We start from the raw sequence: 25,197 nt of genomic DNA, 5'->3' as shown, positions 1-25,197 counted from the left end.
TTTACAGCTCCTTCCTAGCACAGTTTCGCACTACCCTTTGATCATGCTCCATTCCATTGGGGATTGCAGAGATCTCCTTTCAATTGCTGCAACTTCTCTAGCGCCTTTTTCGGCCTTGATTTCAATTGCCTCGTTAAATGTTTCAACTTTATTTTCAAGCACCAATGTATTTCATACAAAAATAATTAGAGGGGTGAAAGGTAGAAAATGAAAGAGGGATGTAGTGTGTCTTGTGGAATTTCACCTGGTCAAAATGTCTGAGAAAAGAGAGCATGAAACCTTAATAGCTTCAGCTTTTCCCTCAAAGCTTGATCCTTCTCATGGCAAACTTTGCTTTAAACAATAACCTTTTTCTAGTGCCACTGGACCAGGATAATCCAGATTGAAATCTTCGACCTTCAGACACAGTGAAAGAAATAAGATTGGTAGACGTCTCGAGTTGCCTTTGCAGCATGCTCTGCAATCGCCACTTTATCTTTTAAGGTACTACATCTCTCCCTACAAGAACATAGAGAAGGATATTAGTTCCTGGATGTACATATTCTAATTGCTCCATACATAATATATGTTCACATGATATTATGGAATTCATAGTTTCTTCCGACTTTTCAATTACCAGGGGTGCAGATATAGAAAAAGCTTAAAAAGTTCAGAAAGGACATTCTTCTTTAAGAAGTTTACTCGTTTTACTTATTTTGTCTGTTCTGGTTAGACCTCACATTTGCAAATAGATTTGAAATTTACATACACGGATAACAAAAAGAAAACAAATAAGACGCTATCAATAAAGTAGAGTTAGAGATTTGATAGCCACGTATATTTATTCTTGAACTTTTCTTAGGTATTCCTGTACAGCATTTGCTGCAGCTCCACCAGCCAATAAAGCTTTCTCAAGCTCATCGTCAGGTTTTGTTAGTTTTTCAATTTTGCAACCGCTTGTCTGTGCATTGTATTGTCCTCTTGCTGCAGAAAGAGTCAAGATGTATGCTTACATGAAAATCTTGATAGAGGCGGCTAAGAAGAGAGTATGCTCCTATTCATATCACAAAACTGATGGACTAAAAGCAAACCTGACCTATCTATATATATATGTTTCATTAGACCTTGGTTTTTGTTTTGCAGATCATCTACCAAGGCAACCCTTGTGCCTCCAGAAGTACATCTTCTTTAATCTAGAGCATTATTGTCACCTTGCAGCTTTGCAATCTTTAACCAATCTTCCGAACAAGCATTTACAGAAGAATCACCTTTACCATTAGAACACAAAAGGAGCAAGACGGAGAATTCTCCTACGAGTTTTTCATCTTCTTCTTCTTAATCTCATTGTTGGTTATGACTTTTTATATTGTAATCTTGCATAGTAGTATGAGTAGCTAAACTCGTCATCTAGGGTTGATGGAACTAATTGTTGGATGAAGTCTTGATTACGTTTTGATATAATTGAGCCGTTTTTACTCTATAATTATTCAACTATGTGTTTCTTGTGATTAATTGAAAGGGCCATTGATTAATCGTGTCTAGTTGTCTAGTGTTGCTTGAGAAAGAATACTTGATTAGATTGTTGTTGAACAATGCTACTTTCGAGTAAGTTAAGAGATTAATTACTTGAATTTAAAAGCAGGATTAGAGATAACGAAGCTTTGGTGTGATATTGATGAAACAGGTGCACATTGTTGATACGACAAATGGAGGCCTATGCACTCCCTACATAAATGAGTCATATGTTTGCTCGTAGAGTGGAAAGAATGATAACCATAGGCCTCCCTACATAAATGAGTCATATGTTTGCTCGTAGAGTGGAAAGAATGATAACTAGGGCTTCAGAAAAAACATGAATTACGTCAATAATTTTGGGGGTCAGAGGCAAGGTGGACAACAATGAGGACCTCAAAATCAGTAGTACAGAACAACCCAGCAACAATACAATACCATTCCAGGGGGAACACGACCACAAGGCCAAGTTGTGCCTTATCAAAGGCAGCATGGCTACAATCAGCAATACCAACAACAGTTGGCTTACCAACCGCCTCATCAACAGCAGGACAGTAATATGATAGAAATAAAGGGCATGCTGCAACAACTCATTGGGACAAATGGAAAGATGCAAGAAAAGTTAGCATCACATGATTCGGCTATTAAAGGCATCGAAACTCAATTAAGCCAGTTATCTATGGCCTTGAACAATCGCCCACAAGGAACGTTGCATGCAGACACAAACATCAATCCAAAGGAGCAGAACCCAAATCAGCTAATGGCAGTAAGTCTCAGGAATGGAAGGGATTTAGATAGAGAGCAAGAAGTTTCTCAATCTAGGAGAGACGCAGTGCCAATTACTCCAGTGACATTAGAGACCGACGAGTCAAATGAGCTCACAAAAGTTGTAATTGAACAGGCACAAGTAGACAAAGGCAAGGAGAAGGAATTTGAACAACTCCAGAACAGGTGGTGGAAAAGGCTCCTAATAAAGAAAAGACACCAAGCAGTGGGCAGAAGTTAACTCCTGCACCATTCCCTCAAAGGTTGGCAAAGCAAAAGAGAGATGATCAATACAGGAAATTCATGGAAATGCTTAGACAAATTCAATTGAATATTCCGCTGATAAATGCTTTGAGGGAAATGCCAGGCTATGCAAAAATGATGAAGGATCTGATGTCTCGAAAATTTGACTTCCAAGACCTGTCTACTGTAACTCTAACTCAAACTTGCAGCGCTGTAGTGACAAGACCCATGACTCAAAAATTGTCTGATCCCGGTAGTTTCACTATCCCATGCACAATTGGAAGTTATGCTTTTGCTAAAGCATTGTGTGACTTAGGAGCCAGTATCAACTTGATGCCTTTGGCAATCTACACAAAATTAGGTATTGGCAGAGCTAGACCGACCTCAATGTTGTTGCAACTGGCTGATCGCACAGTCAAAAGGACGACATAAATTTGGATGATGTGCTTGTCTAGGTGGGGAAGTTTGTATTTCCTGCCGACTTCGTTATTCTTGACTGTCAAGTTGACGAAGAAATACCAATAATTTTAGGGAGGCCGTTCTTAGCCACTGGGAGAGTATTGATCCACTGTGAGACTGGAGAGTTAAAAATGAGGTTGAATAATGAGGAAATAATATTCAATGTTCAACAATCTATGAGGAGGCCCAGAAAATTTGCAAATTGTTCATTAGTGGAGGCGGTGGATGTAATACTACAAGAGGAGGATGAGACCCTTAATGTCAGAGATCCATTAAAAGCGTGCTTGATGAATTTGGAAGATGTGGATGGTGAAGAGTTGGCAGAGTGGGTCATGGCTCTCGAAGGTCAAGGGTTCTGGCAAAGAGAACCCCAGTTCGAGCCACTACACTTAGAATAAAAGGGCAACACCACATGCAAAGCCATCAATAGAGGAGCCACCACAGTTGGACCCGAAACCGCTTCCTGGTCACCTCAGGTACACTTTCTTAGGGCCTAACTCTACTTTACCTGTTATTATCTCATCCGGTTTGTTAGCTGTGCAGGTAGAATTATTCCTACAGGTGTTACAGGAATGTAAGACTGCTATTGGTTGGACCATGGCAGATATAAAAGGTATCAACCCGGCCTTTTGCATGCACAAGATTCTCTTGGAATAAGGGCACAAACCTTCAAGAAAACATCAAAGAAGGCTGAACCCGAACATGAAAGAAGTGGTGAAGAAAGAAGTGATCAAGTGGTTAGATGCGGGTATCATTTCCCCCATCTCTGACAGTAACTGGGTTAGCCCAGTTCTGTGTGTGCCAAAGAAGGGCGGAATGACGGTCGTGAAAAATGAGAATAACGAGTTGATCTCGACTCGTACAATCACGGGTTGGAGAATTTGCATGGATTATAGAAAACTGAACTCAGCCACCCGGAAAGATCATTTCCCCTTGCCATTCATTGATCAAATGTTGGATAGGTTGGCTGGGCAGTCTCATTTCTACTTTTTGAATGGATATTCGGGGTACAATCAGATCTCAATAGCCCTTGAATATAGAGAGAAAACATCCTTTACTTGTACGTATGGCATTTTTTCCTTTCGGAGAATGTCGTTTGGCCTGTGCAATGCACCGACTACATTTTAGAGGTGTATGTTAGACATTTTCACTGATATGGTGGAGGATATTATGGAAGTCTTTATGGATGATTTCTTAGTGGTGGGGGATTCATTCGAAGACTGTCTTCACAATTTAAGAAGAGTGTTAAAAAAGTGTGTGGAGACAAATTTAATGCTGAACTGGGAGAAGTGCCATTTTATGGTACAAGAAGGTATAGTGTTGGGGCATCGAGTGTCCAGTAAAGGCATTGAGGTTGACCATGCTAAGGTTGACGTGATTGAGAAGTTGCCACCATTCACTTCGGTCAAAGCAGTGAGAAGTTTGCTTGGGCACGCCGGATTCTACAGGCGATTTATAAAATATTTATCTAAAATTGCTAACCCCTTATGTAAACTCCTTGAAAAGGATCATCCCTTTGTATTATCTGATGATTTCAGGTTGGCATTTGAGGAGCTGAAGAAGAGACTGGTGACTGCACCAATCATCGTTGCACCCAACTGGGAGCAGCCGTTCGAGCTCATGTGTGACGCAAGTGATTATGCTATAGGAGCAGCCCTAGGGCAGTGAAAGGACAAACTGGTGCACCAATTTACTATACAAGCAGAACACTAAGCGGTGCACAACTCAATTATATCATGACTGAGAAAGAGATGTTGGTTGTGGTGTTTGCATTCGACAAATTCAGGTCTTATTTGATTGGTTCAAAAGTGATTGTTTATACTGACCATGCATCACTTAAGGTACTTGATAGAAAATAAGAAGTCAAAGCCACACTTGATACGTTGGGTTCTGTTGCTATAAGAATTCGATTTGGAGATCCGCGATAGGAAAGGGACATATAACCAAGTGGAAGACCACCTTTCAAGGTTGGAGGGAGCTAAAAAGAAAGTAAAGGTTGAAGATATAACTGAGACATTCCCGGATGAACAATTACTAGCAGCGGTAATGGAGGAGATGCCATGGTATGCTGATATTGCTAATAATTTGGCAAGTGGTATTGTACCTTATGAACTCTCTTCGATTCAAAAGAAAAAGTTCTTTCGCGATTGTCGGTCTTATTACTGGGATGAACCTTTACTTTTTAAAATATGTATAGATAACATGATCCGGAGGTGAATCCCCAAGAAAGATCAATCTTCAGTTTTGCAGGCTTGCCATGCTTCACCATATGGTGGGCACTTTGGAGGAATTCGGACAACGGCAAAGGTGTTGGAGTCGGGTTTGTATTGGCCGACTTTATTCAAGGATGCCCATGCTTGGGTGAAAATTTGTGATGAGTGCCAAAGGACAGGCAACATATCTCGCCGTCACGAGATGCCGATGACTACAATTCAAGAGGTGGAAGTATTTGACATGTGGGGGATTGATTTTATGGGACCATTTGTCAGCTCGTATGGTAACAAGTACATAATGGTAGCAGTTGACTATGTCTCCAAATGGGTTGAAGTTGTGTCTCTTCTAACAAATGATGCCAAAGGAGTGACATGCTTTCTAAAGAAAAACATTTTCACACGTTTTGGCACTCCGAGAGCTATAATCAGTGATGGTGGAACCCATTTTTGCAATAGAGCATTCGCAAGGCTGTTAGAAAAGTATGGAGTTCTCCATAAGGTTGCCACACCTTACCACCCACAAAAGAGCGGGCAAGTGGAAGTGTCCAACAGGAAAATCAAAAGTGTCATGACCAAAACAGTGAATGCGACGAGGACTGATTGGGCAAAGAAGTTGGATGATGCATTATGGGCGTACCGCACAATATTTAAAACTCCAATTGGTATGTCTCCATACAAGTTGGTGTTTGGAAAAGTATGCCAACTTTCGGTGGAGCTTGAGCATAAAGCCTTATGGGCACTGCGGTAGTTGAACTTGGATATGGAAACTGCAGGCACAAGTAGAGTCACAAAGCTATATGAACTCAAGGAATTCCGGTTCCATACATTCGAGAATGCAAGATTGTACAAAGAAAGGATGAAGATGATGCATGATAAGCATATTCTAGATCGGAACTTCAAAACCGGAGATCTAGTGTTGTTATACAACTCGAGATTAAGATTGTTTACGGGTAAGATGAAATCTAGATGGTTAGGACCATTTAGAGTTGTGCAAGTGTTCTCAACTGGAGCAGTAGAAATTAAGTCCAAAGATGGAACGAATAGGTTTAAAGTGAATGGGCAAAGGCTGAAACACTACCTTGGAATGGTGGAAGAAAAATGGGAGAAATTTGTGATGTCTTTGGAAGAGCCCCAATAATTGAGCGAAGTGCAATCATGAAAGCATGCGTCGTGCCTCGACGTTAAATCAGGCGCTTCCTGGGAGGCAACCCATGATTTTGTTGTAATTCGTTGTGCCGTGACGTTAAATCAAGCGCTTCTTGGGAGGCAACCCAATATTTTTTCTTTGTTATAACTTTTTTCGTATTTAATTTTTAACGGTGAAAGTATTGACAGGTCTATTAGTATGCAAGGATGCAATTGTACGCGATGGAAGGACTCGGGGTGAAGAAATCCATCTAGAGATAGGTAAAAAGTGGCAAAAAGGGAGGAAGTTCGAAGGACAAACGTGCGCGGCCGTGCACAGGCCGCGCACTTTCGGACCCCTTCTATTGCACATGCGTGGCCGCGTACTGACCGCACATGGACCACGCATATTTCGACCTCCACTGCCCCACGTGCGTGGCCGCGCACTAACCGCGCACTGGGCACCGTTTTTAGGTTATTTCATTAGTTAATTTTAATTTTGTTTTTCTCCCTTACTAATAACCGACCCCCCCACTCCTCCCCTAAAATTTGAATAACAACAAAACAAACCCTCCCCTCTCTCACAACAAACACACGCCTAAAACCCTCTCTTCTCCCCAATTTCAAAAGCAAAAACCTACCTCCCTTTCCTCCTCTTCCCTACTCAATCACCCCCCAATCTCTATTCCTCACAAGCTTCTTCAGGTAAGTGTCATGGCTTCTTTTTTCCTTTTCCTTCAGTTTTTATTTTTTTTTTAGTTTTTTCGATTTTTTTTCTTCTCTTTTAATTGTATGGTAGTAGAAGTCATTGTTATTCTTTTCTTTGCTTTGTATTACTAAGTATACTTGTTGGTATGTGAGGATAGTAGAATTTCATCTTGTTGGGTTGGATTAGACATTGTTAAGATTGTGGTGGAATTGAGGTATAATTGGGTGTTTGGGGAATTTAGGGTGAATTTGCACATCAAGTGTTTGTTTAAATGCCACAGTGAGTTCGTGAATGTAATTTGTGACCAATTGTGCGGGTGAAGTCTGAATAACTGCTATTGGTTCACACATCCCGCCTTGTACTGATAGTGGTATTTGTTTTGTAGGTATTATGACACCCTCAAAGAAAAGACGAACCACAGGCGCCTCTTCTAGTGGTCATACGGGCTCGTCCTGGGCACGGTCCTTAACCAATGCGCCTCAGTTTGATAGCACAAGATTTATATCAAGTTCAGCCCAGGAACGTTTTAGGCAGAAAGCTCCTAAGAATCCCATACCGGAATGGGGTGACGATAGGGGGTCCCTGCAGATTGATTGCCCCAATATGTATCAGGAGTTGGTTCGACGCAGGCTGGATATTTTCTTTGAAGAACTTGAGGAGGCCAACTTGATGATTGTACGAGAGTTCTATGTGAACTGCTCTGAACATGAGGACCATATTTGCACTGTGCGACAAAAAAATGTTGGTGCATCGATAGACGCCATTAGGATGGCATATCGGCTGCCAGTATTTGGTGGGGAGGAGGACTATTATGATATGTATAGCCGAGAACCAACCTCATGGAACCTATTTTTCAGAACAATCTGTGTGCCAAACAAAGACATGGTGTGGGTTACGCCGGGGCGGAAGTTGCACTCGGCCTTACTCACCTTTGAAGGGAAGTGTTGGCTTTATATCATCAATAGCCGCTTGCTGCCTTCCTCCAACACCACTGAGGTGAACGGTCCCAGAGCTGCATTGATCTGGTGCTTCATGAATGGCCACAATTTTGATGTGGCTAAGGTTTTTCACGACGAGATGTTCATCCGCTGTCCAGTTCAGAGGTATGGGTTCTTCTTCCCTTCACTAGTCACTAGATTATGCTGGGCAGCACGGGTGCCGGAGAACAAGAACGTGGATGGAAGAGTGAAAAAAGAACTAAAGTTCTGGGCAGATAAAGTGACCATTAGAAAGGTTCCTGTGATACCTGGCAGAGCTAATAGTGATGAGTCTGATGCGCCAGAGGAGGGAGATGAAGGGCAGGCTGAGGCTGTGGCTGAGTCACCCCCACACGACCAAGTTGCTGAGGCTGACGGAACATTTGTGGTCAGATGGGATACACGGATGATAGCCCTAGAACATGATATGGCAGGGTTACGCACTTTTGTCACTAATTTGGGGACTCGAGTTGATGCACTGGCCATTCAAAATGTAAAATCTAAGAAGAAGATCATGGCTTGGCTGCGTGCGCTGGGGAGGGCTTGCCATCTCGACCCCGACACTATTTCCAATCAGGATAGATGTACCAGGGAAGTTTCCTTTACCTCGCAATTTTGTTTTTATTTTTTATGTGTGGCATGGGGACATGCCACCATTTTAAGTATGGGATGGGGAATATTTTATATGTATGTTGTATGTATAGAGTTATGTAGAGTAGTGTAGTTTCGTTAGTTAACTGAATATATAAAACAAAATCTTCAAAAGTTTTGATTTGTCCCGACGATGGATATCATTCGATGGGTTTCTTGAGGGATTCAAGCCGAAGAAAAAGATTTTCTATTGTTAGGAGTGTATCAATTCCCTCTTGGTTTTTCTTTGGGCCACGGTTTTTTTCCAAGGGTTTCGTTTGAATCGGGTGTAGTTAGTTTTTTTTTGTTTTTTTTTTATGTTAGGAACCCTTGGGCTATGGGATGAATTGGAAATAGGATCTCTTAACTTCGTTATGCCTTGAATATAGCGGGTACTTTAGTGTGACACTTATGCTCAATTGTTGATTCTTGTAAGAGTGCCTTAAATTGTATGTTCTTAACTTGGCTTAAGTACCCTGACTAGAGTGTTTTGATGATCCAATATGGAGTGACTCTTGTGCCATGTGTGTGTGAGGCTTGTTGTATTCTGTGTACTGCATTTTATGCCTAGAACTTGCCCCGTGTATTTGCAAAGCGAAATAGTAGTCTTGTTCAGTCTTGGAAGTGATATAGGCGTTTATTTGTTGAGCCATATATATATTCCACTCGCCTAAATGTTATGTATCGTAGTTAACCCCTTTGATCCTGTAATCCTGTTTCTTTGGCAACCACATTACAAGCCTTACTCCTTTGTTTGAAATAACCATCTATTTAAACTTGTTCACCTCTCATGAGCACTTGAATTGATATGAACTTGTAAATGTTAAAGTGTGGGGTGGTTGGTGGGGCTTTTGAGTGGAACTAATGAAATAAGGAGAAAGGTGCACTGTGTTAAAAAACAATAGTTGTATTGTGGTGAATAATATTCCTTTGGTGGCTTTTTGATATAATTGTGCTTAAAGAAGTATGGGGTAATATACGTTGATATGAAAGTGGAGTGTTGGTTTGACATAAGTATGGACTTGAATGTTAAAGTATATGTATTAAAGTGCTTAGGGAGGTGTAGTCGCTCTTATATCCAAATATATCCTACCCGACCCGCAACCTACATTACAATAAAATAAAGTCCTACTTGATCCTAGACTAAATGAGCTCGATTAGTAGAGTAGTACACTACGGGCAAGCCTATGGAGCATCTTTTGTGGGACAATAATATCGTTTCTGAGGGTGAGTGAATTCTGTCTATTTTGAAGTCCCTCATTGTGCATGAATTTTATTGATTGTGGAATGAGTCTCTTTTGTTGTGAACAAGCACTTGATTTATGAAGGAAAGGTAATTCTTGACCTCTGCGTTAGAGTAAGTGAGTAAGTTAGGAATATTGTGTGGTGCGTGGGAGTCAACTCTTGAGGTGAAGATGCTACACTACTATGCTCAATCTATGTTAAATATTCTTGGTGTGATGAGTTAGGGAAGTCGCTTAGTGAGTTTAGGCCTCTGTAAGGTGTGGTTTGATAGATCGGGGACGAGCAATAATTTAAGTGTGGGGTATTGATAGTAGGCTTTAATTATGTAGTTTAGCTACTATTTGCACTCTAACTTAACTACACTTTATTGATATTTGAATGTTAAATTATAACAAATTGCTCTAATTAAGAACTTTATGCTTTGCAGGAGCAATTCCGGGCTATGGGGACGTTAAAGAGTGTTTCGGAACTAATATGGAGCATTGAAGGCCAATTGGAAGTTAGTGCGCTTAAAAAGAAGAAAATAAAAAATGCTGCAAAAAATCCTCTAGGTGCGCGGTCGATGCGCGGCCGCGCACTGGGCAGCACATGTCAGGCAGAAACTGGCCAAAGTGCGCGGTCGATGCGCGGCCGCGCATATGCTTCCGAGAAAAATCGTCCAAGGTCAGTTTTGTAATTTGAGAGACGAATAACCTTGACTTATATGAAGCCCAGCTCGCCCAAAAAGAGGGTAGCTCTGTTTTTAGAAGAACTTTGGAGGCAAGAACACAAAAGGAGCAAGACGGAGAATTCTCCTACGCGTTTTTCATCATCTTCTTCTTAATTAATCTTGCATAGTAGTATGAGTAGCTAAACCCGTCATCTAGGGTTGATGGAACTAATTATTAGATGAAGTCTTGATTACGTTTTGATATAATTGAGCTGTTTTTACTTTATAATTGTTCAACTATGTGTTCCTTGTGATTAATTGAAAGGGCCCTTGATTAATCGTGTCTAGTTGTCTAGTGTTGCTTGAGAAAGAATACTTGATTAGATTATTATTAAACAATGCCACTTTCGAGTAAGTTAAGAGATTAATTACTTGAATTTAAAAGTAGGATTAGAGATAACGAAGCTTTGGTGTGATATTTATGAGTTGTACAATTTGTCAACTAGAGTAGCTCGAGAGAATGATTCTAGTTAATTATCGTAATTGATCAAGAGATAAGTACGGTAAGCAAGAACTCATCATATTTATAGAGTGTTACATCGAGATTATAGCTAACGTGTCAGGAATTAATCCGACAATTGTGAAAATCAATAACCCTAGATTCTTTTACTATTGAATTTAACTTCATTCTTGCTTATTGATAGTTTTATTGTCATTTTTTCCTTAGTTAAATAATTTCTGTTAATTATCAAATAAAATCTCAAACTCTGAAAATTGTATGAGCTTATCATTAGCGATACTAAAGGTTGTAGCAAATAGGTTAGTTCCCTGTGGGATTCGACTCCGGACTCGTGAACCGAATTATTTTTGCAGCGACCGCTTAGTCCTTTTTATAAGACATAATTGGGCGTGATAAGAAGTTGATTTTGAGAAGCAGAATGTAGCTTCTCCCCCAAAGCACTTTTCTGAAAAGTACTTTTGAGAAAAATATACTTATAAGCAGTTTTTAAAAGTTTAGACAAACACTAATTACTGCTCAAAAGTGCTTTTCAAATTAATTAGCCAAACACAAACCGATTCTCACAAAAAGTATTTTTTTTTTCTTTAAAAAGGTGAAAATTACTCAATACGAACATATAAAATTTGGAATTTTAAATCTCTTTTCAATCTTTTTAACCATCTAATATTTGGAAGGTGGGTGTGGCTCCTATAAATGACAAGATGCGGGAATCGAGGCTCATATGGTTTGGACATGTGCAGAGAAGAAGCCATGATACCCCGGTAAGAAGGCGTGGGTGGTTAGCTTTGGCGGGTACGAGAAGAGGTAGATGGCAACTTCAGAAGTATTGAGGAGAGGTGATAAGGCAGGACATAGTGTGGCTTCAGATTTTCGAGAACATGGTCCTTGATAGGATGGTGTGGAGATCGAGCATTAGAGTTGTATGTTAGGAGGTAGTCAGGCATTTTTCTACTTCATTCCGGGTGTGAGGCTAGTCTGATAGGATTTGTCTTAGATCGCTAGTGGTTAATGTTGTGTTCACATTATTCTCCTGTTTTTTATAGCATCAAGCCTTATTTACTGGTTATTGTTATTACGTTTCAACTATTTTATGGTTCTTATAATTATGTTATTATTTCTATGGTCTTTTTTCTATTGATGGAACTGATATATTGTCCTTTTTGTCTTTTTCGTTTTATTGAGTCGAGCTTCTCTACTTCATCGGGACACGGATAAGGTTTACGTATACACTACCCTCCCCAGACCCCTTACCTATATGATATTACTGGGTTGTTGTTGTTATTGTAATATTTGGAATTCTTCTATTCTCGGGGCTCAAACCTGGAATCCCATTCATTTCACGTGATACTTTGATGTTCTCTTTTCATTTTCAAAGTGTTTTACCAGATTTTTCCCTTAAAACTTTCAATGAACTTGAACATATCTTTATGATATATACAAATCCACATTTATTTTCTCAAATTATAGTTGAGGTTAATATAAAATAATGGGTTTGGACTTTGCTTAGATTTTACTACATCAAAGTTTTAACTAGCATCTGAATATAAATTTGGTTGAAACTTGAAAAAAACGTTTTTAAAGATGAGATGAGAAATAGTTTTTGGAAGTTAAAATTATATTTGAACATGAGTTAAAATTATGTTTGAACATGCATTTTACTTGAAAAGAAATTGAAGTTTTACGAGTAGAAAAATACAAAAAATTGAAAAACTAGTATAAACCACTTTTTCAAACTTGAAAAAATTATCTTCAAAAATTGCCCAGAACTAGTAATATTGTACAACTAAACAATATTTTTAAAATATTTTGAAAAGAAGTATTAAAAAAAGAAGAAGAACTTATCCAAACAGAAGCTTAGAATAGTTCTCTTCTAGTATTCTATTACTCTTTTACATGAGTAATTTTGGTTAAGCTTTTAGCAAACTAGACATTTTTCAACTAAATTATAGTTTCTTAGTATTTTGTCATCTATATTCTAAAGTGTCCCAAAAATCATTTATAGGTGATGAATTTTAGTGGAATTCAAAAGTTACAGATCACCCCCAAAAGTATCATATTTTCTGCAATTTCTTTTAACAATAATGTTACTCATTGGGCCGATAAATCATGGAGTTAGAATTGGGTAGGTGCCGCACAGACGCAAGCCTTTGCTATCATAAATTATGACGCTCTACTGCTTGGGGCTTCTTAATCGGACAGCCCTCTAAAATGCGATGGAGGCCACTAGTCTAACACCCTTCTCCAATCTTAGAAACACTTTTTTTTTCTTCAAAAAAAATATTTTTTTTCAAAGTTGAAGTGTTTGGCCAAACTTTTGGAAGAAAAAAAAGTATTTTTGAGGAGAAGTAGAAGCAGTTTTAGAGAAGTAGAAAAAAGTAGTTTCTCCAAAAGCACTTTTGAGAAAAACTATACTTAGAAATAATTTTTAAAAGCTTGGCCAAACACTAATTGCTGCTCAGAAGTGCTTTTCAAATTAATTAATCAACCATAAATTGCTTTTTAGCAAAAATACTTTTGAGAAAAGCACAAACGGGCTATAAGTCATAAGCCTTCATGATTACCTATACACACTTTATCGACAAGGCAAGAGACTAATAATCTACATGTTGTTAATTTTCAAAATGATTCAACTTGAACTTAAAAATCAAAACAAATTATTATCGGTAAGCTACTTCCTTTCAAAACTATTAGCACAATAGGGTGACGGACCTACTAGCAAAGAAGGAACCGTATGATAAATTTAATTTTTGATAGTTACTCCATATGTTTGCCAATGAAAACCTCTTGTACGGAGTAGTATTAAGTCTTTCACTAAGATGAAATAATGCTCTTTCCACGGTGCAAACTGGACATTGCATTTCATGACTTAGGAGCTCCGTCCGATCCATTTCTACAGAAACAAGCTAATTTCATCACACCAATATTAAACATTAGCAGATCTACCTTTGCTTTTTCTAATGAAAACCATTCCTTGATCAAGGACATGTCCTTCTAATAATATAAGCTCAACTTCACTCTTATATATGTTCTAGATAGAATTAGAAGATGTATAAGCTCTCTAAGAAATTACAAGTCTACAAAATTTGACCGTTGTAAAGGCACGAGACCTGAGCCAATCTATTTAAGGTTTAAGGCTCTCACAATCAGCCTGATGCTAGCTCTGATGTATACAGCTCATATTGACATAATAATGATATGATTGATTTTAAATTGGTCCGTTGTAATATAGGGTTATTCAAAATCTTCATCTTGTTGGGAAGTGCATGATCATTCATAGGTCCCTCGGCAGAAGTGTTGTGTCCTACCTTTTGATTGCAGCAATCTTTCTTTTCCAAAACATGTTGTTGGAGACTGCCATGAAAGTGATTGAGCTAAAGCTTGGACATAGTTAGAAGAGAGAAGAGAGGCTGAGGAAAATGAGAACTCTTGTATATGTGTATTGAAGAAGGAAGCTACTGTATTAATACATTGTTCTAAACAAACTAATCCACAAATTACATAATTACCCTCTACACTGTAACGACTTAACTACCCTTGTTTCTATATCCTCAATACTCCCCCTCAAGCTGTGTAATGTGAATAAGTTGTACACTCCCAGCTTGGACAATAGAAAATCATGTTATGCCTTCCCCAGTCCTTTGGTTAGTACATCTTCTATCTGCAGGTTTGTAGAGACATGTGCAGTCTGGGGATTAGGCCTTGTTGAATTCTCTCTCGAATAAAATGACAGTCAATCTCGATATGTTTGGTCCTTTCATGATAGATGGGATTTGCAGCAATCTGAATAGCCGCTTTACTATCACAATACAACTTCACTCGAAGTTTCAAGCCCACATTCAACTCTTTGAACAACCCTGTTAACCAGACCACTTCTGCTATTGCATTGGCCATACTTCTGTACTCTGCTTCTGCAGAGCTCCTTGACACTGTATTTTGTTTCTTGGAATTCCAAGAGATAAGAGAGTCACCCAGCTTTATTACAAACCCACTCACTGACCTTCTAGTCATTGGACAAGTGGCCTAGTCTGCATCACAATATACTGTGAGTTGGTCAGAAGATTGAGATGATAGCAGAATCCCCAACCCAGATGCATTCTTTAGGTACCTTACCACCCTCAATGCTCCTTCCATATGTGACTTCTTTGGCTTGTGCATGAACTGGCTTAAGTTCTGTACTGCATAACTGATGTCTGGCCTTGTCTTGGTAAGGTACAACAGCTTCCCAACTAATTTTTGATAGCTGCTTGGATCACTAAGCAATTCATCAGTATCTAGAGTTCCATGTGCATTGGCATGATCATATTCTGCACTAGTGAGCTTATGGCTTATGTCTAGAGGTGTGCAGGCTGGTTTAGAACTTGCAAGCCCAAGTGTGGCAATGAGATCAAGAGTGAACTTCCTTTGACAAACCAAAATGCCATGTCTGCTTCTTGCAACTTCAAGACCAAGGAAGTATCTCATCTCCCCCAGGTCCTTGATCTTGAAGTGATGTTGAAGCACAACTTTGGCATCCTGAATTAACTGAGGAGATGATCCAGTGATTAAGAGGTCATTCACAAATATGAGGTTAATGACCAAGTCAGAACCAGACCTCTTACTGAAGAGGGAATAGTCATGATGTCTCTGTACAAAACCTGAGGATGAGAGGGCCTCACTGAGCTTCAACTTCCATTTCCTAGAGGCCTGCTTGAACCCATACAAGGACTTATGAAGCTTGCAAACTCTAGGAGGCTCCCCCTCACCTAGAAGACCAGGGGGTGGAGTCATATACACTTCTTCCAGCAAATCACCTTGAAGAAAAACATCGAAGACATCCATTTGGTGCAACTTCCATCCTTTCATAGCAACTAAGGATAAAACAGTTCTTACTGTGACCATTTTTACCACAGGTGAGAAAGTCTCTTGATAATCAATACCCTCTTATTGTGTGTAACCTTTGGCCACTAAGCGAGCTTTGTACCTTTCCACCTCACCTTTGGCATTGTATTTCACTTTAAACACCCATTTACACCCTATAGATCTCTTTTCAGTTGGCAAAGGAACTAACCTCCAGGTGTGGTTGTCCTGTAGGGCCTGTAACTCTGTATCCATGGCTGCAATCCACTTGGAATCTCGAAGAGCAGTAGCATAGAAAGTTGGTTCTGTAACAACCGAGAAAGAGAAAAATACTTTGAAGTAAGGTGGAGACAATGAAACATATGACATGTATGCAAACATGGGATAACTAGAACCCAAAGCAGTAGAAGGACTAGCTTTTGGCATTCCATGAACAAAGCCATTGAGCCAGCTAGGTGGTTTGGAAGTCCTAATAGACTTCCTTAGTCCCTCTTCTGGAAAATCATGTAAGGGAGACACAGTTGGGTGTGGCATCACTGCTGTAGGAGGTGATGTGAAGTGAGGCTGCTGCAGAGTCTCAGAAGCTGGATCAGCAGGATTAGGAGCTGAGGAGGCCTCAGGATTAGGAGCTGAGGAAGCCTCAAGGTTAGGAGCTGAGAAATCCTCAGGAGAAGGTGAAGGTGCTATTACTGAATCAAGAGCTATCTCTGAGACCTCGGAGCTAGAATCAATGATGAAAGCATCATATGCATCAATAAACTGTTGAGCATTAGGCCTCCTGCCTGTGAAAGTTGTGGTCTTGAAAGGAAAAGTGTATTCCTTGAAAGATACATCCCTGCTTACAAAAAAAAGCTTGTTAGTGAGACTGTATAGCCTATAACCCTTTTGAGTGGATGAATATCCCATATGCACTGCTGGTTCTGCTCTAGCTCCAAATTTGTCACTTCTATCAGTGACAATAACATAGCATAGGCTTCCCAGAACCCTGAGATGCTGCAATCTAGGTGGTCGACCATAGAACATTTCAAAAGGAGACTTTCCTGCTAATGTTGTGGATGGGATTCTATTGATCAGATACACTGCATTCTGCAGACAAAATCCCCAGAACCTCAGTGGAATTCTTCCCTGAAACTTGATGGCCCTAACAACTTCAAGAATCTGTCTGTGTTTCCTTTCTACCACTCCATTCTGCCGAGGTGTGTAGACACAGAAACTTTGATGAACTACACCTGCATTCCTAAACATGTCTGTACAATGTGAGTCAAAGAACTCTGTTTCATTGTCTGTCCTGAACACCTTTATTGCACTGTTAAACTGAGTCTTTACAAGATCTATGAAGTCTTTTATTACAGTAGGTACATCACTTTTAAGTTTGAGCAGAAATATCCAAACCATTCTACTATAGTCATCTACTAAAGTGAGGAAAAATCTATTCCCATCATAGGTAGGGATTTTATAGGGACCCCATACATCACCATGTATCAAATCAAATGCTTTAGAAGCCCTACTAGTACTTTGTGGAAAAGGAAATCTTGTCTGTTTTGCCAAAGGACAAATAGGACAGACATTATTACTATGCAATCTACTCTGTTTTATTATGTGCATCTGATGTGGAACCTTATGTGGAATGTACCCAAGTCTTCTGTGCCATGGCTCTTCTTCTTTGGTGACACACAGTGCTGCGAGGCTTGAACCCTGTCTCTATCACTGTGAGGCCAATAATATAGATCTCCTTTCAGCCTACCAGTCCCCTTCACCTTCCCAGTGTGAAGGTCCTGCATTAGGCAAAAATCAGGAAAGAACAACATATAACAGTTTAGTTCCCTAGTCAGTTTTGATACTGACAGTAAATTATATTTAAAACCTGGGATGCAAAGCACATTAGATATAATCCCTTGATCTAATTCAGAATTTCCTACACAAGAAATGGCCAAGCTATCTCCATTTGGCAAATGAACTTTTCCACCTATACTTTTAGACTACTCTTTAGGCTTAGAGATCATTTCACTGTTTGACACCATGTGATCTGTTTCCCCTGTATTTACTATCTACTTATCATCCTTTGCTTTACTATCAGTAGAATGAGTTACACTAACTGCATTTGTAAGCATTAGAGGGCCAGTTATACCTACTGCATTAGCTGTTGGCTCAAGTGTATTATCCTTTTGTAGCATCTTCAGAATCTGTTCATATTGTTCTGGAGTGAATTGCATTAGCATCTGCATGCTCAATCCTTCATCTTTCTCTGCACCTGCAAAACTACATGTTGATCCTCTATAACCTGCGTTGGTATAATCAACATTTGGACCTAATGGTCATGTAGCTCCATAACCTGTGTTTCCATTTCCTAAATTATTTCCCATTCCTTGATGTTGTCCATGATTCCCTAGTTGTGCAGAGTTACCAAAATGTGCTGAATTAGCCAATGGCTTTCTTTTGCCCTTGAAATCTGTAGGATATCCAATCAATTGATAACAATTCTCTTTGATGTGTCCTTTCATTCTACAGAATTCACACTGTATATTAAAATTCTTTCTAGATTTCTGCATCTGAGGCCCTTTAGCACTCCAAAGTGCAATAATGTCATTGCCCTCCATTAGTGAGTTGAGACCTGTAGAGTCACGCCTCGATGATCCTTTCTGAGTCTCATCCTCGATAACCATGGCATATGCTTGATTTAGACTAGATTCAGTGGATTTCATAAGGATTTGACGTCTTGCCTGATTATATGAGTCATTTAGACCTCCTAAAAATTGAAGTAGCCTCCGTTGATTCAAAAGCTCAACATAGTCCTTCACAGAGCTAGGAGGCGGCACAATTGCGTCAAATTTGCCCCACAATTCCTTCAATTTTGTAAAATATGTAGAAATAGAGTCGGTACCTTGAGAGATTGTTGCAATTTCCCTATGTAGCTGATAGATCCTCATTCGATTAAGCTTGTCAAATCTTTCACGAAGATCCTCCCACACAGCTCGGGCATTCGATGCATACACTATCCTACTGAGCAGATCTGGTGATACAGTATTCATGATCCATGAAAGGACTATAGCGTTACATGTTTCCCAATCCTCATGCAATGCTGCCGGAAATGAAGCCTTGGTGTGTTTACCATCAACAAACCCTAATTTTCGCTTAGCTTGAAGTGCAATCTTCATCGATCTCCACCACAAGCCATAGTTCTCGGATCCTTTGAGCTGAACCGGAATTAGCACTGAGCTCGGAGTGTCTAATGGATGCATGAACAACGGATGCGTATGGTCAATTTTATTTTCCCCCATTTCTGAATCGAAGAAAATGTTAGAGTTTTGAGAAATCATCTATCTTCTAACTGAGCTCTAGCTTCTGCAATCGAGTGATGAAGAGGCGTGTTTAGATCTTCTCTGATAGCTCTGATACCATGTCGGAGACTGCCATGAAAGTGCTTGAGCTAAAGCTTGGACATAGTTAGAAGAGAGAATAGAGGCTGAGGAAAATGAGAACTCTTGTATATGTGTATTGAAGAAGGAAGCTACCGTATTAATACATTATTCTAAACAAACTAATCCACAAATTACATAATTACCCTCTACACTATAACTACTTAACTACCATTGTATCTATATCCTCAATATATGTGTATTCCAAACAAATAAGCATATGAGTGAAAGGTAGAAAACAAAGGATAAATTAATGCAGATTGTGTATATGGTGGAATTTCAAAAATAACAACAACAATAACTGCAGGCATTTTTTACCTTTAACAAACTCAAATAAAGTAGCACATGTAATTCCTCAAAAGAATGCCAAGTGTTAAAAGTTGTATGTATCTCTAATCTGGCAAGCTTTAAATCGGATTTTATATTAAAAATTACAACATTCCGATAACATATCGAATTCATATATATATATATATATATATATATATATATATATATATATATATATATATATATATGTAAATCGTTCCATTTAAATGTTTTAGCTTTTGAATCTCACAGTAAATTTCTCTATCTCTATATATCAGAAAATGTTAGTAATGCCATATAAGACATTAGAAAAATGGGAAAGATGTACCTTAAACTTGAAGAGATTTCTTTTTGCTTTAAACTATTACTGCAAATCTAATTTCCTTATTAGCAGAGTCTACATGTATAACTTTTCTTCTTTTTCCATGTGTAGAAAAAATTACAAATGTGTTATAGTTCTGGTTGATTTGGAGAGAGAAGACGTACAATAAGAACCGGCAAAATTTCTCAATCTTCTCAAAACCTACTTTTGTCCCTTTCTCGTCTTGTTGAATTTCTCAAAACTTCCAATATTCCATAACCCTATAGAAATTGTTAACACCAAGCGGTCTGCTTTCATTTTGAAATAGTAGAAAATGAAATCCTGTTAAAAATTTACAGCACAAAGAAGGCATTTATAAGCACAAATGGCGAAGATGAAGTTCACGACCTTACTTGAACAAGATCTGTTCTATAGGCTCGTCTCCACTGTATCCTTGAGTTCTAAGGAGACGAGAAATGAAGTCTGGTTGATGAGACATGGTCATTAGACCAGACGGCCATCGGGTTATGGTCCCGTAGATGATCGTTCTCAGCCCCTAACTATGGGTGTTGGGATGGTTTTTTCTGCTCTTGGTTTTCTCCATTTCTGTTACTTGAAGCTGGTCTTAAGCCGTCCCAAAAAACTGCTTCAACCCTACATTCACTTGAAGAACCTTCTGGGGAAACAAGACTCCGCATAAACTAAACAATACTCAATGCTAGAATGTAATTTATAAATTCTGATTTGGACAAGACACCTCTACCAAAAGTATTTGTTATTTTGGATTTAAAAAAGAAAAGAAAAATCAATGCTAGAATATTATAAAAATTACAATTTCAAATCTCTCTTTCTCCTTAGGGGTCATTTGGTATGAAGGATAAGGTGGAATAAGACGTGCGATTAAATTTATATCGTGTTTGGTTGGAGGTATAAATTAATCGTGGGATAAATTTATACCTCCAACCAAACACGGTATAAATTTAATCCAGACTTAATCCAGGATATCCCATCTTATCCCACATTATCCAATCAAACTTGAAATTATTTTATCCCACCTCCTATATGGTATAAATTAATCCTGGGATTACAATCCCGGGATAATTTAGTTCGCGTACCAAACTACCCCTTAAGAATTTCGAAAAGTTTGAGTATACCTTCATATTTTTCTCCTTAAGGTATCACTCATATAAAAGCATAGATAAAAGAATCATGTATAGACATTTTTTAAATTTTTTGTGTCATTCTAACAAATTTCCCCTCTAATTATTGAAAATATTTCATCAAATTATTTCTTGGAAACTATGAACAAATAAACTTTTATACATTGCGTATATAAAATTTTTATATGAAATTACATTGTATCTTTCAAACACCATTAAAATTTTAACTCACTACCAATACCCACTTCAAAAAATCTGTACTTATAAAATATTATTAGGACCCGAAAAAGAAGAAGAAAAACAATAAGCATTCACATAAACAAAAAATAAGAAGAAGAAGCAGACATTTGTACATAATAAGAAGCAAAATTATTGCATTTCACTATTTTTTAAGTAGCAGCTCAAATTACAAAATGAATCAATAAAAAGAAATGAATATATGGAAAGGAGATGATGTTAAATGAATTGTGCTAGTGGACAAATGCATGTTTAGGTTTATATAAGTGTCTTTGTAAAAGCCACTTGCTAACTACTAAGTAACCGAATAAATAAATAAAATATAAATGCAAATGGAAGAGAGAGAGAAAAGTAAAAGGTAGGGGGAAAAGGAAAAGTTCTGAGGGAGACGTAGAAAGAGAATAAAAGTTACACCGGGAAAGAAATATACCATGGGTAGAGAAAAATCGGTACTTAGGGTGGTCAAGAGGAGAAAAATCTGTACATTGGAATAATGGCTATGTATAAAGTAAAATATGATATGACACGTGGTTATCTAAAATGAGGACACATGAAACCCAAGATGAGAATGGCGGAAGTCCAGATGTAGCAGTTCCGCTTGTCATCAGAAAGGATAACAATCATAAAGGTGTAGTAAATGCTCTGAGCCCGGTAGCATTTACTAGGGAATATTCTACAATATTAAGAGCGACGGTCTGTTATAGAGAATTTGGCATTTATGTTCAATGTTACATCTTCATCAATGACCCTCATAATTGACATTAAAGGAGGGCATGATCCTAGGACTTCCTTCCCTAGAGATAGCTATAAATAGTTGTCACGACCCCAAATTCACCCTCCATAGGATGTCGTGATGGCACCTAGTCTCTAAGACTTGGTAAGCCTAAAATATTTTGCGAAAATACATAAAATAAAACTGAAGCCAAATTCTCAGCCTATGCAATTAATATAAAACTGCAATTCAATATCCCCAAACCCGGTAGATATAAGTCACAAGCTTCTACGAATTTATTCTAAGCGTCTTAATACATTAAAGTCTAAAGAGAAATTAGGAAGACGACATAATAAATATAGATGGGGACTCCGAGGTCTGCAGACGCTGGCAGATGTACCTTGAAGTCTCTGTGTTCAACTAGTTCATAGATACCTGGTCTGATAGGAAGTACCTGGATTTGCCAAAAGGATGTGCAGAAGTGTAGTATGAGTACACCACAGTAGTACCCAGTAAGTGCCAAGCCTAACCTCGGTAGAGTAGTGACGAGGTCAGGTCAGGCCCTACTGAAAATAATAATAAATAAGGCAGAAATTTATAATAGGGTAATGAAGTGACTGAGAAATAAACAAAATTTACAGAAAGATAACAACACAATAATTAAAGGTAAACAACAGGGGCACTCCCGAGGTACCGCCTCGTAGTCTCAAAAGTAAATATACAGTACATAGGGATCTCCCGAGGAACCGCCTCGTAGTCCCAAAAGTAAATATGCAGTATAAGAGGATCTCCCGAGGAACCGCCTCGTAGTCCCAAAAGTAAATATGCAGTATAGGAGGATCTCCCGAGGAACCGCCTCGTAGTCCCAAAAATAAATATACAGTACATGGAGATCTCCCGAGGAACCACCTCATAGTCCTAAAAGTAAATATACTGTACAAGGGGATCTCCCAAGAAATCGCCTGGTAGTCCCAAAAGTAAATATGCAGTACAAAGGGATCTCCTGAGGATCGCCTCATAGTTCCAAAAGTAAATATGCAACAGGTAGTCGGAGGAACAACAAATTTTTAGCAAGAAATCTTACAGTTAAAGATTTAAATCAAATCAAGTAAAGCAGGTAATTTAGCTAAGCATGTTGCACATATTGCACGTAAGAGTTAAGGCACATAGATATGTGATACTAGGATAAACATGATCACTACATATTCTAAGGCAACTCAGTTAAAGAATTTAAAAGAAGACAACTCAGTTAAGGAAATTCAAAAGATGACAAATCACCAAGAACCAAATTTTCCATATTCAGCTTGTGTACACACTCGTGACCTCGCTTACACGACGCTCACATATCACGAATGGTTACAACAGTTCCAAAATCCAAGGGGATTTTCCCCATACAAGGTTAGACAAGTCACTTATCTCAAGCCAAGCTCAATCAGTCAATAAGCATGCCTTTCCCTCGATTTTCTGACTCCGATCGGCTCAAGTCTAGTCTACTTCGATTCAGTCAATACAAATTATAAGAATTAATTCCATATGAAAGTACAGATTTTTCAATAAAAATCCAAAATTTATCTCAAAAATTGTCCGTGGGGCCCACATCTCAAAACCCGATAAAAGTTACAAAATATGAACGCCAATTCAACCACGAGTCCAAAAATATAAATTTTACTAAATTCCGACATCAACTCGACCCTCAAACCATCAATTTAAACCAAGAGAGTTTTCAAAAATCTTCCAACTCAAATCACCAATTAAATATTAAAAACAATCATGGATTCGGGTAATTTGACCAAAATTGAGTTGAGAACACTTACCCCAATTTTTTCCTTGAAAAAACTCATGAAAATCGCCTTACCTGAGCTCTTAAAATCCAAAAATGGGTAAAAATGGCCAACCCCCGAATTATATGTTCTGTCCAGGGATTTTCGCTTCTGCGGGCTTCCAGTCGCACCTGCGACGCCGCATCTGCAGAAATTCCATCGCAGGTACGGATTCGACTTAAAGCCAAAAATCTCGCTCATGCGGACCAAGGCTTGCACCTACGAGCCCGCTTCTGTGGAGGGCATTTCGCTTCTGCGACCCTGCCCTAGGCCGGACCTTTCTGCTTTTACGGTCACGTCTCTACATCTGCGGCTCTCTTCTCGCAGCTGCGCTCCCGGCTGGGCCAAGCTAGCCTCGCACCCGTGACCACATGCTCGCTTCTACGAGTCCGCACCTGCAGACAACCCCTCCGCAGGTGCGATGACACCAGAAGCTGGAATGCTTCAGCAATTCTCACAAGTCCAATTCTAGTCCGTTAACCACCTGAAACTCACCCGAGGCCCTCGAGACTTCGACCAAATATACCAACAAGTCTTAAAACATCATACGAACTTAGGTGAAGCCTTGAATCACATCAAACAATGCTAAAACCACGAATCATACCCCAATTCAAGGTTAATGAAACTTAAGAATTTTCAACTTCTACATTTGATACCGAAACCTATCAAATCAAGTCTCATTGACCTCAAATTTTGCACATAAGTCATAAATGATATAACTGACCTATTCAAATTTTTAGAATCAGATTCCGATCTCGATATCAAAAAGTCAACTCCTCGGTCAAACTACCAAGCTTAAATATCTATTTTAGCCATTTCAAGCCTAATTTAACTACGGACTTCCAAAATCTTTTCCGGACACGCTCCTAAGTCCAAAATCACCATACAGAGCTATTGGAACCATCAAAATATATTTCGGGGGTCACTTACACATAAGTCAACAATTTTCAACTTAAGTTTTCATCCTTGAGACTAAGTGTCTCAATTCATTCTGGAACCTCACCGGGCCCGAACTGACTACCTCGACATGTTACATAACAGCTATAAAGCATAAATTGAACAGTAAATGGGGGAACGGGGTTTTAATACTCAAAACGACCAGTCGGGTCGTTACAATAGTGAGCTCAGTCATCATTGTAAAGGACACAAACTTTCTGGCTCAATTTATACTCTATTCTATACAAAGCTTTATACAATTGTACCTTCTTGCTTTTTGATCTCATCATCATTGTGCCCAGAAAAAATATCCCGGAATTATCAACTGTACCGTTTTATGGGTATACAGTTTGGCCTCCACCGTGGGGCCTAGACAGTCATGCAATTAAATTGATCTTTGCCATTTTTACTAACGTGTTTTGATTACTTTGTCTTAGAAAAAAA

General features: G+C 38.8%; 1 long non-coding RNA gene and 1 pseudogene across 1 annotated transcript; one reads left to right on the top strand and one right to left on the bottom strand.

The window, feature by feature from the left end:
• Window positions 1-77: 77 nt before the first annotated feature.
• LOC117279345 (uncharacterized) lies at window positions 78-20,157 on the bottom strand. Its single transcript, XR_011413410.1, has 3 exons — window positions 20,115-20,157; window positions 245-963; window positions 78-146 (listed from the first exon to the last, which is right to left on the bottom strand). It is a non-coding gene; the product is annotated as an uncharacterized lncRNA (long non-coding RNA).
• A 134-nt stretch (window positions 20,158-20,291) lies between these two features.
• LOC117277069 (small nucleolar RNA U3) lies at window positions 20,292-20,477 on the top strand (annotated as a pseudogene).
• Window positions 20,478-25,197: the final 4,720 nt, after the last annotated feature.

This window comes from Nicotiana tomentosiformis, chromosome 2 (assembly GCF_000390325.3).
Source record: "Nicotiana tomentosiformis chromosome 2, ASM39032v3, whole genome shotgun sequence".
Lineage (NCBI taxonomy): Eukaryota > Viridiplantae > Streptophyta > Magnoliopsida > Solanales > Solanaceae > Nicotiana > Nicotiana tomentosiformis.
This window is presented reverse-complemented; position numbering and strand designations above follow the sequence as displayed.